Source organism: Cryptomeria japonica, unplaced genomic scaffold (genome assembly GCF_030272615.1).
Source record: "Cryptomeria japonica unplaced genomic scaffold, Sugi_1.0 HiC_scaffold_247, whole genome shotgun sequence".
Lineage (NCBI taxonomy): Eukaryota > Viridiplantae > Streptophyta > Pinopsida > Cupressales > Cupressaceae > Cryptomeria > Cryptomeria japonica.
Genome location: NW_026729069.1, coordinates 96,689 through 110,000, shown reverse-complemented (window position 1 = coordinate 110,000; position 13,312 = coordinate 96,689). Strand labels below are relative to the sequence as shown.

The following is a 13,312-nucleotide window of genomic DNA, read 5'->3' as shown; positions in this document are numbered from 1 at the left end:
GCTCCGAGGTGCGAACCCGAGAGCGCTCCGAGGTGCCCACGAAGTCGAAAGTCGGGTTAATTGCATTGTTTTCCCCGGGTGCGCTCCGAGGTGCGCAACATCGGTGCGCACCAAGGAGGGCTCCGAAGTGTGCTCCAAGGTGCGCACGATTCGGAGCTCGGTTTGCCCGGGGTGCGCACACCTTGGCTGGGTTGCGCACCCTTTGTGCGCTCCAAGGTGCGCACGAAGTCGGAGCTCGGTTTGCCCCGGGTGCGCACCTTCGCCAGGGTGCGCACCTTGATGCGCACGCCTTGGCTGGGCTGCGCACCTTGGTGGGCGCCATGGTGCGCACCTTTCGTGCGCTCCAAGGTGCGCACGAAGTCGGAGCTCGGTTTGCCCCGGGTGCGCACCTTGGTGGGCGCCATGGTGCACTCCGAGGTGCCCAAGATTGGTGCGCACCAAGGAGCGCTCCGAAGTGCGCTCCAAGGTGCGCAGGTGCGCGCGAAGTCGAAAGTTGGGTTAATTGTCCGGTTTGCCTCGGGTGCGCACCTTGCGTGCACCTTCGCCAGGGTGGGCGCCTTGGTGCGCACACCTTGGCTGGGCTGCGCACCCGGGCGCGCACACCTTGGCACCCGCGTTTCCTTCATTTTAAATTTTTTTTTTTTACAATCTCTCAAGTGGGAAATTCTATAATCTCAACTTTTTTTGCCTTTTCAGGAAACTTTTGAATGGAGCGCATCATTGGTGCGCTCCGAAGTGTGCTCCAAGGTGCGCACCTCTGGTGTGCTCCAAAGCTCTCTCCAGCTGCGTGCACCTGCCCCGGCCGCGCACCCGGCCCCGCCCAGCTTCGCTCACCTGTCCCGGGCGTCTGGTGCGGAACCTTAGAGTAAGAAACATCACCGTGCACCTTGGCCAACGTGCGCGACTCGACCGAGCGCGCACTGGCCGAGGTGCACACCGATTTCACCTGGGTGCGCGCGCAGCACCTCGGGCGCACCGGGGTGCGCGCACAACGCCCGGGTTGCACCGTGGCCTGTGTGCTCGGGGCGCCTCGGGTGCGCGCTCGGTGTCGCCCCCGCGCGCGCGGTAGTGCGGGCAGCGCACCCCGGCCCGGCCCGGCCCCGACGAGAACGCAAACGGGCAAAAGGTTTATTCAAATAGCATTGCGACGCCCGGCGAAAAACTAAAAAAGGGTGCAACACCGGGACTTCCCGGGAGGTCACCCATCCCAGTACTACTCCGGCCCAAGCGCGCTTAACTGCGGAGTTCTGATGGGATCCGGTGCACTAACGCTGGTATGATCGCACCCGTTATGAGCTTGTCGCAGTGTGTACTTAGCAAACCGCGACCCACGTGCGAATCCACCCCGGCCACCCACCCCCGTCGAGGTGCACACCCTCCCTCGCGAAGTGCGCCCCGTTCGCCAAGTGTGAGCCCTGCCCGGGTGCGCGCACCTTGCTAGGGCGTCGGGTGTGCACCCGGCCCGGCCTACGTGCGTGCACCTGGACGGGGCGTCGTGTGCGTGCAGTGTCCCGTCTGCAACGCGGTGCCCACACACCACCTCGGGCGCAACGACCTGCGCTCACATGTGGGCCGAGTGCACCTTGGTGCATGTTCGGGGCGCCTCGGGTGCACGCTCGATCTTGCCCCGGTGCACCAAGGCGCTCGGTTTGCCCCGGGTGCGCACTTGGTGCAAGGTGGGCACCCAAAATAGGGATCAAGCACCAAAACACAAGTTTCGGGATGCAAAATGGGACCCAAGGACCACAAATGCGTTCCAAGACCCATGATGGGTCCACGAGAACAAAAATGTGTTCCGAGACTTAATAAACAAATATTGGGTTTTAGGAGAAGAAACATGCTCTGATGCCCAAAACGAGAATCGACCCCGAAAAGGCCACAGGCCAAAAGTGGGATGCGAGACAAAAAAAAATGGGACCCGAGGACCAAAATTGGGTTCCCAGGTCGAAGACAGGGCAACCGGACAAGAAACGACCTCTAAGGCTCGAAATGAGTCCCGACGACTAAAACTTGACAAGAAGCACCCATCAGGCACCCAACTCGACACCCATGGGATGCCGACCCACCCGGGCTTCCACCTAGCACACCTTGGCACCCACCCACCCTCGCACCCAACCTCGCACCCAACTTAGCACCTTTGAACCCACATTGGCACTCACCCTGACCCTGGCACCTTGGAACCCACATTGGCACTCACCTTGACCCTGGCACCCACCTTTGCACTCACCTTGGGACCCACCCTGGCTCCCACCTCGGCACCCACCCAAACACCCACCTTGGTTCCTTGGCACCCACCTTGGATCCTTGGCACCCACCCCGACACCCACCTTGGCACGCAACTTGGCTACTTGCCACCCACCTTGGCTCCTTGACGCCCACCCCGACAACCACCCCGTGACCTACCCTGGCTAGGGTTGGTGCACACCCACCCTGGTGCCCACCTTGGCACCCACCCCATGACCCACCTTGGCACGCACCTTAGTACCCACCCCGTTACCCACCCTAGGACCCACCCCGTGACCCACCTTGGCCAGGGTGGGTGCCTTGGTGCGCACAACTTGCCTGGGCTGCACACCAGGGCGGGCTCAAGATGGCACCCGCGTTCCGTTTTTTTCACTATCTTTCAAAACGGAAATTTTAAAATCTCGTTTTTTTTTTTTTTTTGCCTTTTCTGGAAATTAGTGAAGGCAGCGCATCAAAGGTGCGCAATGCTGGTGCGAACCCGGGAGCGCTCCGATGTGTGCTCCAAGGTGGGGCGTGCACGAAGTCCGAGCCCGGCTTGCCCCGGGTGCGCACCTCGCGTGCACCTTCGCCGGGGTGAGCACCTTGGCTGGGTTGCGCGCCCTGGTGCGCACCAAGGAGCGCTCTGAAGTGTGCTCCAAGGTGCGGCGTGCACGAAGTCGGAGCTCGGTTTGCCCCGGGTGTGCACCTCGGGTGCGCACCTCGCGTGCACCTTCGCTGCGGTGGGCACCTTGGCTGGGTTGCGCGCCTTGGTGGGCACCATGCAGTGCACGAAGTCGGAGCCCGGTTTGCCCCGGGCGCGCACCTCCGCCAGGGTGGGCACCTTGGTGCGCACAACTTGCCTGGGCTGCGCACCAGGAAGGGCTCAAGATGGCACCCGCGTTCCGTTTTTTTCACTATCTTTCAGAACGGAAATTTTAAAATATCGTTTTTTTTTGCCTTTTCTGGAAATTAGTGAAGGCAGCGCATCAAAGGTGCGCAACGCTGGTGCGAACCTGGGAGCGCTCCGATGTGTGCTCCAAGGTGCGGCGTGCACGAAGTCGGAGCCCGGTTTGCCCCGGGTGCGCCCTGGTGGGCACCATGGTGCGCACCAAGGAGCGCTCCGAAGTGTGCTCCAAGGTGCGGCCTGCACGAAGTCGGAGCCCGGTTTGCCCCGGGTGTGCACCGCGGGTGGGCACCTTGGTGCGCATGCCTTGCCTGGGCTGCGCACCAGGGCGGGCTCAAGATGGCACCCGCGTTCCGTTTTTTTCACTATCTTTCAAAACGGAAATTTTAAAATCTCATTTTTTTTTGCCTTTTCTGGAAATTAGTGAAGGCAGCGCATCAAAGGTGCGCACCTCGCTGCCCACCACGGTGCGCAACGCCGGTGGGCACCCGGGAGTGCTTCGAAGTGTGCTCCAAGGTGCTGCGTGCACGTTGTCGGAGCCCGGTTTGCCCCGGGTGCGCACCTCGCGTGCACCTTCGTCGGGGTGGGCACCTTGGCTGGGTTTGCCCCGGCTGCGCTCCGAAGCGGGGTTATTGGAGCGCCGCCTCTTTTTTTGTCGGAGCGTTTGGTGGGGTTTCTCGCATTGGCTCTTCCCAGGCCCGGTTGCCACCCTGGCGCGCACGAAGTCGGAAGTAGGGTTAATTGCCCGGGTGCGCACCTTTGCCAGGGTGGGCACCTTACCTGGGCTGTGCACCAGGGCGGGCTCAAGATGGCACCCGCGTTCCGTTTTTTTCACTATCTTTCAAAACGGAAATTTTAAAATCTCCTCTTTTTTTTGCCTTTTCTGGAAATTAGTGAAGGCAGCGCATCAAAGGTGCGCACCTCGCTGCCCACCTTGGTGTGCTCTGAGGTGCGCACCCGGGAGCGCTACGAAGTGTGCTCCAAGGTGCGGCGTGCACGTTGTCGGAGCCCGGTTTGCCCCGGGTGCGCACCTCGCCTGCACCTTGGCCGGGGTGGGCACCCTGGCTGGGTTTGCCCAGGGTGCGCTCCGAAGCGGGGTTACTGGAGCGCCCCCTCTTTTTTTGTCAGAGCGTTTGGTGGGGTTTCTCGCATTGGCTCTTCCCAGGCCCGGTTGTTGGGTGCGCTCCCACCCTGGCGCGCGCGAAGTTGGAAGTTGGGTTAATTGCCCGGGCGCGCACCTTCGCCAGGGTGGGCACCTTGGTGCGCACACCTTGGCTGGGCTGCGCACCAGGGCGGGCTCAAGATGGCACCAGCATTCCCTTTTTCTCACTATCTTTCAAAACGGAAATTTTAAAATCTCGTTTTCTTTTGCCTTTTATGGAAATTAGTGAAGGCATCGCATCAAAGGTGCGCACCTCGCTGCCCACCTTGGTGTGCTCCGAGGTGCCCACCACGGTGCGCTCCGAGGTGCCCACCACGGTGCGCAACGCCGGTGCGAACCCGGGAGCGCCCCGATGTGTGCTCCAAGGTGCGGCGTGCACGAAGCCGGACCCCGGTTTGCCCCGGGTGCGCACCTCGCGTGCACCTTGGTGCGCACACCTTGGCTGGGTTGCGCGGCCTGGTGGGCACCATGGTGCGCACCAAGGAGCGCTCCGAAGTGTGCTCCAAGGTGCGGCGTGCACGAAGTCCTAGCCCGGTTTGCCCCGGGTGCGCACCTTCGCCGCGGTGGGCACCATGGCGTGCACGAAGTCGGAGCCCGGTTTGCCCCGGGTGCGCACCTCGCGTGCACCTTCGCCGGGGTGGGCACCTCGGCTGGGTTGCGCGCCCTGGTGCGCACCAAGGAGCGCTCCGAAGTGTGCTCCAAGGTGCGGCGTGCACGAAGTCGGAGCCCGGTTTGCCCCGGGTGCGCACCTTCGCCGCGGTGGGCACCCTGGTGCGCACCATGGCGTGCACGAAGTCGGAGCCCGGTTTGCCCCGGGTGCGCACCTCGCGTGCACCTTCGGCGGGGTTGCGCGCCCTGGTGCGCACCAAGGAGCGCTCCGAAGTGTGCTCCAAGGTGCGGCGTGCACGAAGTCGGAGCCCGGTTTGCCCCGGGTGCGCACCTCGCGTGCACCTTCGGCGGGGTTGCGCGCCCTGGTGGGCACCATGGTGCGCACCAAGGAGCGCTCCGAAGTGTGCTCCAAGGTGCGGCGTGCACGAAGTCGGAGCCCGGTTTGCCCCGGGTGCGCACCTCGCGTGCACCTTCGCCGCGGTGGGCACCATGGCGTGCACGAAGTCGGAGCCCGGTTTGCCCCGGGTGCGCACCTCGCGTGCACCTTCGCCGCGGTGGGCACCATGGCGTGCACGAAGTCGGAGCCCGGTTTGCCCCGGGTGCGCACCTCGCGTGCACCTTCGCTGGGGTGGGCACCTCGGCTGGGTTGCGCGCCCTGGTGCGCACCAAGGAGCGCTCCGAAGTGTGCTCCAAGGTGCGGCGTGCACGAAGTCGGAGCCCGGTTTGCCCCGGGTGCGCACCTCGCGTGCACCTTCGCCGCGGTGGGCACCATGGCGTGCACGAAGTCGGAGCCCGGTTTGCCCCGGGTGCGCACCCCGCGTGCACCTTCGCCGGGGTGGGCACCTCGGCTGGGTTGCGCGCCCTGGTGCGCACCAAGGAGCGCTCCGAAGTGTGCTCCAAGGTGCGGCGTGCACGAAGTCGGAGCCCGGTTTACCCCGGGTGCGCACCTCGCGTGCACCTTCGCCGCGGTGGGCACCTTGGCTGGGTTGGGCACCATTGAGCGCTCCGAAGTGTGCTCCAAGGTGCGCACCATGGCCCTCCAAGGTGCGCAGCATGGCGTGCACGAAGTCGGAGCCCGGTTTGCCCCGGGTGCGCACCTCGCGTGCACCTTCGCCAGGGTGGGCACCTCGGTGCGCACACCTTCTCAATGTTTTCTTGCCTTTTCTGGAAATTGGTGAAGGCAGCGCATCAAAGGTGCGCACCTCGGTGTGCTCCGAGGTGCGAACCCGAGAGCGCTCCGAGGTGCCCACGAAGTCGAAAGTCGGGTTAATTGCATTGTTTTCCCCGGGTGCGCTCCGAGGTGCGCAACATCGGTGCGCACCAAGGAGGGCTCCGAAGTGTGCTCCAAGGTGCGCACGATTCGGAGCTCGGTTTGCCCGGGGTGCGCACACCTTGGCTGGGTTGCGCACCCTTTGTGCGCTCCAAGGTGCGCACGAAGTCGGAGCTCGGTTTGCCCCGGGTGCGCACCTTCGCCAGGGTGCGCACCTTGATGCGCACGCCTTGGCTGGGCTGCGCACCTTGGTGGGCGCCATGGTGCGCACCTTTCGTGCGCTCCAAGGTGCGCACGAAGTCGGAGCTCGGTTTGCCCCGGGTGCGCACCTTGGTGGGCGCCATGGTGCACTCCGAGGTGCCCAAGATTGGTGCGCACCAAGGAGCGCTCCGAAGTGCGCTCCAAGGTGCGCAGGTGCGCGCGAAGTCGAAAGTTGGGTTAATTGTCCGGTTTGCCTCGGGTGCGCACCTTGCGTGCACCTTCGCCAGGGTGGGCGCCTTGGTGCGCACACCTTGGCTGGGCTGCGCACCCGGGCGCGCACACCTTGGCACCCGCGTTTCCTTCATTTTAAATTTTTTTTTTTTACAATCTCTCAAGTGGGAAATTCTATAATCTCAACTTTTTTTGCCTTTTCAGGAAACTTTTGAATGGAGCGCATCATTGGTGCGCTCCGAAGTGTGCTCCAAGGTGCGCACCTCTGGTGTGCTCCAAAGCTCTCTCCAGCTGCGTGCACCTGCCCCGGCCGCGCACCCGGCCCCGCCCAGCTTCGCTCACCTGTCCCGGGCGTCTGGTGCGGAACCTTAGAGTAAGAAACATCACCGTGCACCTTGGCCAACGTGCGCGACTCGACCGAGCGCGCACTGGCCGAGGTGCACACCGATTTCACCTGGGTGCGCGCGCAGCACCTCGGGCGCACCGGGGTGCGCGCACAACGCCCGGGTTGCACCGTGGCCTGTGTGCTCGGGGCGCCTCGGGTGCGCGCTCGGTGTCGCCCCCGCGCGCGCGGTAGTGCGGGCAGCGCACCCCGGCCCGGCCCGGCCCCGACGAGAACGCAAACGGGCAAAAGGTTTATTCAAATAGCATTGCGACGCCCGGCGAAAAACTAAAAAAGGGTGCAACACCGGGACTTCCCGGGAGGTCACCCATCCCAGTACTACTCCGGCCCAAGCGCGCTTAACTGCGGAGTTCTGATGGGATCCGGTGCACTAACGCTGGTATGATCGCACCCGTTATGAGCTTGTCGCAGTGTGTACTTAGCAAACCGCGACCCACGTGCGAATCCACCCCGGCCACCCACCCCCGTCGAGGTGCACACCCTCCCTCGCGAAGTGCGCCCCGTTCGCCAAGTGTGAGCCCTGCCCGGGTGCGCGCACCTTGCTAGGGCGTCGGGTGTGCACCCGGCCCGGCCTACGTGCGTGCACCTGGACGGGGCGTCGTGTGCGTGCAGTGTCCCGTCTGCAACGCGGTGCCCACACACCACCTCGGGCGCAACGACCTGCGCTCACATGTGGGCCGAGTGCACCTTGGTGCATGTTCGGGGCGCCTCGGGTGCACGCTCGATCTTGCCCCGGTGCACCAAGGCGCTCGGTTTGCCCCGGGTGCGCACTTGGTGCAAGGTGGGCACCCAAAATAGGGATCAAGCACCAAAACACAAGTTTCGGGATGCAAAATGGGACCCAAGGACCACAAATGCGTTCCAAGACCCATGATGGGTCCACGAGAACAAAAATGTGTTCCGAGACTTAATAAACAAATATTGGGTTTTAGGAGAAGAAACATGCTCTGATGCCCAAAACGAGAATCGACCCCGAAAAGGCCACAGGCCAAAAGTGGGATGCGAGACAAAAAAAAATGGGACCCGAGGACCAAAATTGGGTTCCCAGGTCGAAGACAGGGCAACCGGACAAGAAACGACCTCTAAGGCTCGAAATGAGTCCCGACGACTAAAACTTGACAAGAAGCACCCATCAGGCACCCAACTCGACACCCATGGGATGCCGACCCACCCGGGCTTCCACCTAGCACACCTTGGCACCCACCCACCCTCGCACCCAACCTCGCACCCAACTTAGCACCTTTGAACCCACATTGGCACTCACCCTGACCCTGGCACCTTGGAACCCACATTGGCACTCACCTTGACCCTGGCACCCACCTTTGCACTCACCTTGGGACCCACCCTGGCTCCCACCTCGGCACCCACCCAGACACCCACCTTGGTTCCTTGGCACCCACCTTGGATCCTTGGCACCCACCCCGACACCCACCTTGGCACGCAACTTGGCTACTTGCCACCCACCTTGGCTCCTTGACGCCCACCCCGACAACCACCCCGTGACCTACCCTGGCTAGGGTTGGTGCACACCCACCCTGGTGCCCACCTTGGCACCCACCCCATGACCCACCTTGGCACGCACCTTAGTACCCACCCCGTTACCCACCCTAGGACCCACCCCGTGACCCACCTTGGCCAGGGTGGGTGCCTTGGTGCGCACAACTTGCCTGGGCTGCACACCAGGGCAGGCTCAAGATGGCACCCGCGTTCCGTTTTTTTCACTATCTTTCAAAACGGAAATTTTAAAATCTCGTTTTTTTTTTTTTTTTGCCTTTTCTGGAAATTAGTGAAGGCAGCGCATCAAAGGTGCGCAATGCTGGTGCGAACCCGGGAGCGCTCCGATGTGTGCTCCAAGGTGCGGCGTGCACGAAGTCCGAGCCCGGCTTGCCCCGGGTGCGCACCTCGCGTGCACCTTCGCCGGGGTGAGCACCTTGGCTGGGTTGCGCGCCCTGGTGCGCACCAAGGAGCGCTCTGAAGTGTGCTCCAAGGTGCGGCGTGCACGAAGTCGGAGCTCGGTTTGCCCCGGGTGTGCACCTCGGGTGCGCACCTCGCGTGCACCTTCGCTGCGGTGGGCACCTTGGCTGGGTTGCGCGCCTTGGTGGGCACCATGCAGTGCACGAAGTCGGAGCCCGGTTTGCCCCGGGCGCGCACCTCCGCCAGGGTGGGCACCTTGGTGCGCACAACTTGCCTGGGCTGCGCACCAGGAAGGGCTCAAGATGGCACCCGCGTTCCGTTTTTTTCACTATCTTTCAGAACGGAAATTTTAAAATATCGTTTTTTTTTGCCTTTTCTGGAAATTAGTGAAGGCAGCGCATCAAAGGTGCGCAACGCTGGTGCGAACCTGGGAGCGCTCCGATGTGTGCTCCAAGGTGCGGCGTGCACGAAGTCGGAGCCCGGTTTGCCCCGGGTGCGCCCTGGTGGGCACCATGGTGCGCACCAAGGAGCGCTCCGAAGTGTGCTCCAAGGTGCGGCCTGCACGAAGTCGGAGCCCGGTTTGCCCCGGGTGTGCACCGCGGGTGGGCACCTTGGTGCGCATGCCTTGCCTGGGCTGCGCACCAGGGCGGGCTCAAGATGGCACCCGCGTTCCGTTTTTTTCACTATCTTTCAAAACGGAAATTTTAAAATCTCATTTTTTTTTGCCTTTTCTGGAAATTAGTGAAGGCAGCGCATCAAAGGTGCGCACCTCGCTGCCCACCACGGTGCGCAACGCCGGTGGGCACCCGGGAGTGCTTCGAAGTGTGCTCCAAGGTGCTGCGTGCACGTTGTCGGAGCCCGGTTTGCCCCGGGTGCGCACCTCGCGTGCACCTTCGTCGGGGTGGGCACCTTGGCTGGGTTTGCCCCGGCTGCGCTCCGAAGCGGGGTTATTGGAGCGCCGCCTCTTTTTTTGTCGGAGCGTTTGGTGGGGTTTCTCGCATTGGCTCTTCCCAGGCCCGGTTGCCACCCTGGCGCGCACGAAGTCGGAAGTAGGGTTAATTGCCCGGGTGCGCACCTTTGCCAGGGTGGGCACCTTACCTGGGCTGTGCACCCGGGCGGGCTCAAGATGGCACCCGCGTTCCGTTTTTTTCACTATCTTTCAAAACGGAAATTTTAAAATCTCCTCTTTTTTTTGCCTTTTCTGGAAATTAGTGAAGGCAGCGCATCAAAGGTGCGCACCTCGCTGCCCACCTTGGTGTGCTCTGAGGTGCGCACCCGGGAGCGCTACGAAGTGTGCTCCAAGGTGCGGCGTGCACGTTGTCGGAGCCCGGTTTGCCCCGGGTGCGCACCTCGCCTGCACCTTGGCCGGGGTGGGCACCCTGGCTGGGTTTGCCCAGGGTGCGCTCCGAAGCGGGGTTACTGGAGCGCCCCCTCTTTTTTTGTCAGAGCGTTTGGTGGGGTTTCTCGCATTGGCTCTTCCCAGGCCCGGTTGTTGGGTGCGCTCCCACCCTGGCGCGCGCGAAGTTGGAAGTTGGGTTAATTGCCCGGGCGCGCACCTTCGCCAGGGTGGGCACCTTGGTGCGCACACCTTGGCTGGGCTGCGCACCAGGGCGGGCTCAAGATGGCACCAGCATTCCCTTTTTCTCACTATCTTTCAAAACGGAAATTTTAAAATCTCGTTTTCTTTTGCCTTTTATGGAAATTAGTGAAGGCATCGCATCAAAGGTGCGCACCTCGCTGCCCACCTTGGTGTGCTCCGAGGTGCCCACCACGGTGCGCTCCGAGGTGCCCACCACGGTGCGCAACGCCGGTGCGAACCCGGGAGCGCCCCGATGTGTGCTCCAAGGTGCGGCGTGCACGAAGCCGGACCCCGGTTTGCCCCGGGTGCGCACCTCGCGTGCACCTTGGTGCGCACACCTTGGCTGGGTTGCGCGGCCTGGTGGGCACCATGGTGCGCACCAAGGAGCGCTCCGAAGTGTGCTCCAAGGTGCGGCGTGCACGAAGTCCTAGCCCGGTTTGCCCCGGGTGCGCACCTTCGCCGCGGTGGGCACCATGGCGTGCACGAAGTCGGAGCCCGGTTTGCCCCGGGTGCGCACCTCGCGTGCACCTTCGCCGGGGTGGGCACCTCGGCTGGGTTGCGCGCCCTGGTGCGCACCAAGGAGCGCTCCGAAGTGTGCTCCAAGGTGCGGCGTGCACGAAGTCGGAGCCCGGTTTGCCCCGGGTGCGCACCTTCGCCGCGGTGGGCACCCTGGTGCGCACCATGGCGTGCACGAAGTCGGAGCCCGGTTTGCCCCGGGTGCGCACCTCGCGTGCACCTTCGGCGGGGTTGCGCGCCCTGGTGCGCACCAAGGAGCGCTCCGAAGTGTGCTCCAAGGTGCGGCGTGCACGAAGTCGGAGCCCGGTTTGCCCCGGGTGCGCACCTCGCGTGCACCTTCGGCGGGGTTGCGCGCCCTGGTGGGCACCATGGTGCGCACCAAGGAGCGCTCCGAAGTGTGCTCCAAGGTGCGGCGTGCACGAAGTCGGAGCCCGGTTTGCCCCGGGTGCGCACCTCGCGTGCACCTTCGCCGCGGTGGGCACCATGGCGTGCACGAAGTCGGAGCCCGGTTTGCCCCGGGTGCGCACCTCGCGTGCACCTTCGCCGGGGTGGGCACCTCGGCTGGGTTGCGCGCCCTGGTGCGCACCAAGGAGCGCTCCGAAGTGTGCTCCAAGGTGCGGCGTGCACGAAGTCGGAGCCCGGTTTGCCCCGGGTGCGCACCTCGCGTGCACCTTCGCCGCGGTGGGCACCATGGCGTGCACGAAGTCGGAGCCCGGTTTGCCTCGGGTGCGCACCCCGCGTGCACCTTCGCCGGGGTGGGCACCTCGGCTGGGTTGCGCGCCCTGGTGCGCACCAAGGAGCGCTCCGAAGTGTGCTCCAAGGTGCGGCGTGCACGAAGTCGGAGCCCGGTTTGCCCCGGGTGCGCACCTCGCGTGCACCTTCGCCGCGGTGGGCACCTTGGCTGGGTTGGGCACCATTGAGCGCTCCGAAGTGTGCTCCAAGGTGCGCACCATGGCCCTCCAAGGTGCGCAGCATGGCGTGCACGAAGTCGGAGCCCGGTTTGCCCCGGGTGCGCACCTCGCGTGCACCTTCGCCAGGGTGGGCACCTCGGTGCGCACACCTTCTCAATGTTTTCTTGCCTTTTCTGGAAATTGGTGAAGGCAGCGCATCAAAGGTGCGCACCTCGGTGTGCTCCGAGGTGCGAACCCGAGAGCGCTCCGAGGTGCCCACGAAGTCGAAAGTCGGGTTAATTGCATTGTTTTCCCCGGGTGCGCTCCGAGGTGCGCAACATCGGTGCGCACCAAGGAGGGCTCCGAAGTGTGCTCCAAGGTGCGCACGATTCGGAGCTCGGTTTGCCCGGGGTGCGCACACCTTGGCTGGGTTGCGCACCCTTTGTGCGCTCCAAGGTGCGCACGAAGTCGGAGCTCGGTTTGCCCCGGGTGCGCACCTTCGCCAGGGTGCGCACCTTGATGCGCACGCCTTGGCTGGGCTGCGCACCTTGGTGGGCGCCATGGTGCGCACCTTTCGTGCGCTCCAAGGTGCGCACGAAGTCGGAGCTCGGTTTGCCCCGGGTGCGCACCTTGGTGGGCGCCATGGTGCACTCCGAGGTGCCCAAGATTGGTGCGCAACAAGGAGCGCTCCGAAGTGCGCTCCAAGGTGCGCAGGTGCGCGCGAAGTCGAAAGTTGGGTTAATTGTCCGGTTTGCCTCGGGTGCGCACCTTGCGTGCACCTTCGCCAGGGTGGGCGCCTTGGTGCGCACACCTTGGCTGGGCTGCGCACCCGGGCGCGCACACCTTGGCACCCGCGTTTCCTTCATTTTAAATTTTTTTTTTTTACAATCTCTCAAGTGGGAAATTCTATAATCTCAACTTTTTTTGCCTTTTCAGGAAACTTTTGAATGGAGCGCATCATTGGTGCGCTCCGAAGTGTGCTCCAAGGTGCGCACCTCTGGTGTGCTCCAAAGCTCTCTCCAGCTGCGTGCACCTGCCCCGGCCGCGCACCCGGCCCCGCCCAGCTTCGCTCACCTGTCCCTGGCGTCTGGTGCGGAACCTTAGAGTAAGAAACATCACCGTGCACCTTGGCCAACGTGCGCGACTCGACCGAGCGCGCACTGGCCGAGGTGCACACCGATTTCACCTGGGTGCGCGCGCAGCACCTCGGGCGCACCGGGGTGCGCGCACAACGCCCGGGTTGCACCGTGGCCTGTGTGCTCGGGGCGCCTCGGGTGCGCGCTCGGTGTCGCCCCCCGCGCGCGCGGTAGTGCGGGCAGCGCACCCCGGCCCGGCCCGGCCCCGACGAGAACGCAAACGGGCAAAAGGTTTATTCAAATAGCATTGCGACGCCCGGCGAAAAACTAAGAA

At 63.7% G+C, this 13,312-nt stretch overlaps 2 non-coding genes across 2 annotated transcripts; both read right to left on the bottom strand.

The window, feature by feature from the left end:
• Positions 1 to 1,169: 1,169 nt before the first annotated feature.
• On the bottom strand, positions 1,170 to 1,288 carry LOC131869422 (5S ribosomal RNA). The gene has a single exon (XR_009367805.1). It is a non-coding gene; the product is annotated as a 5S ribosomal RNA (ribosomal RNA).
• A 5,989-nt stretch (positions 1,289 to 7,277) lies between these two features.
• Positions 7,278 to 7,396, bottom strand: LOC131869421 (5S ribosomal RNA). The gene has a single exon (XR_009367804.1). It is a non-coding gene; the product is annotated as a 5S ribosomal RNA (ribosomal RNA).
• Between the last annotated feature and the right edge of the window lie 5,916 nt (positions 7,397 to 13,312).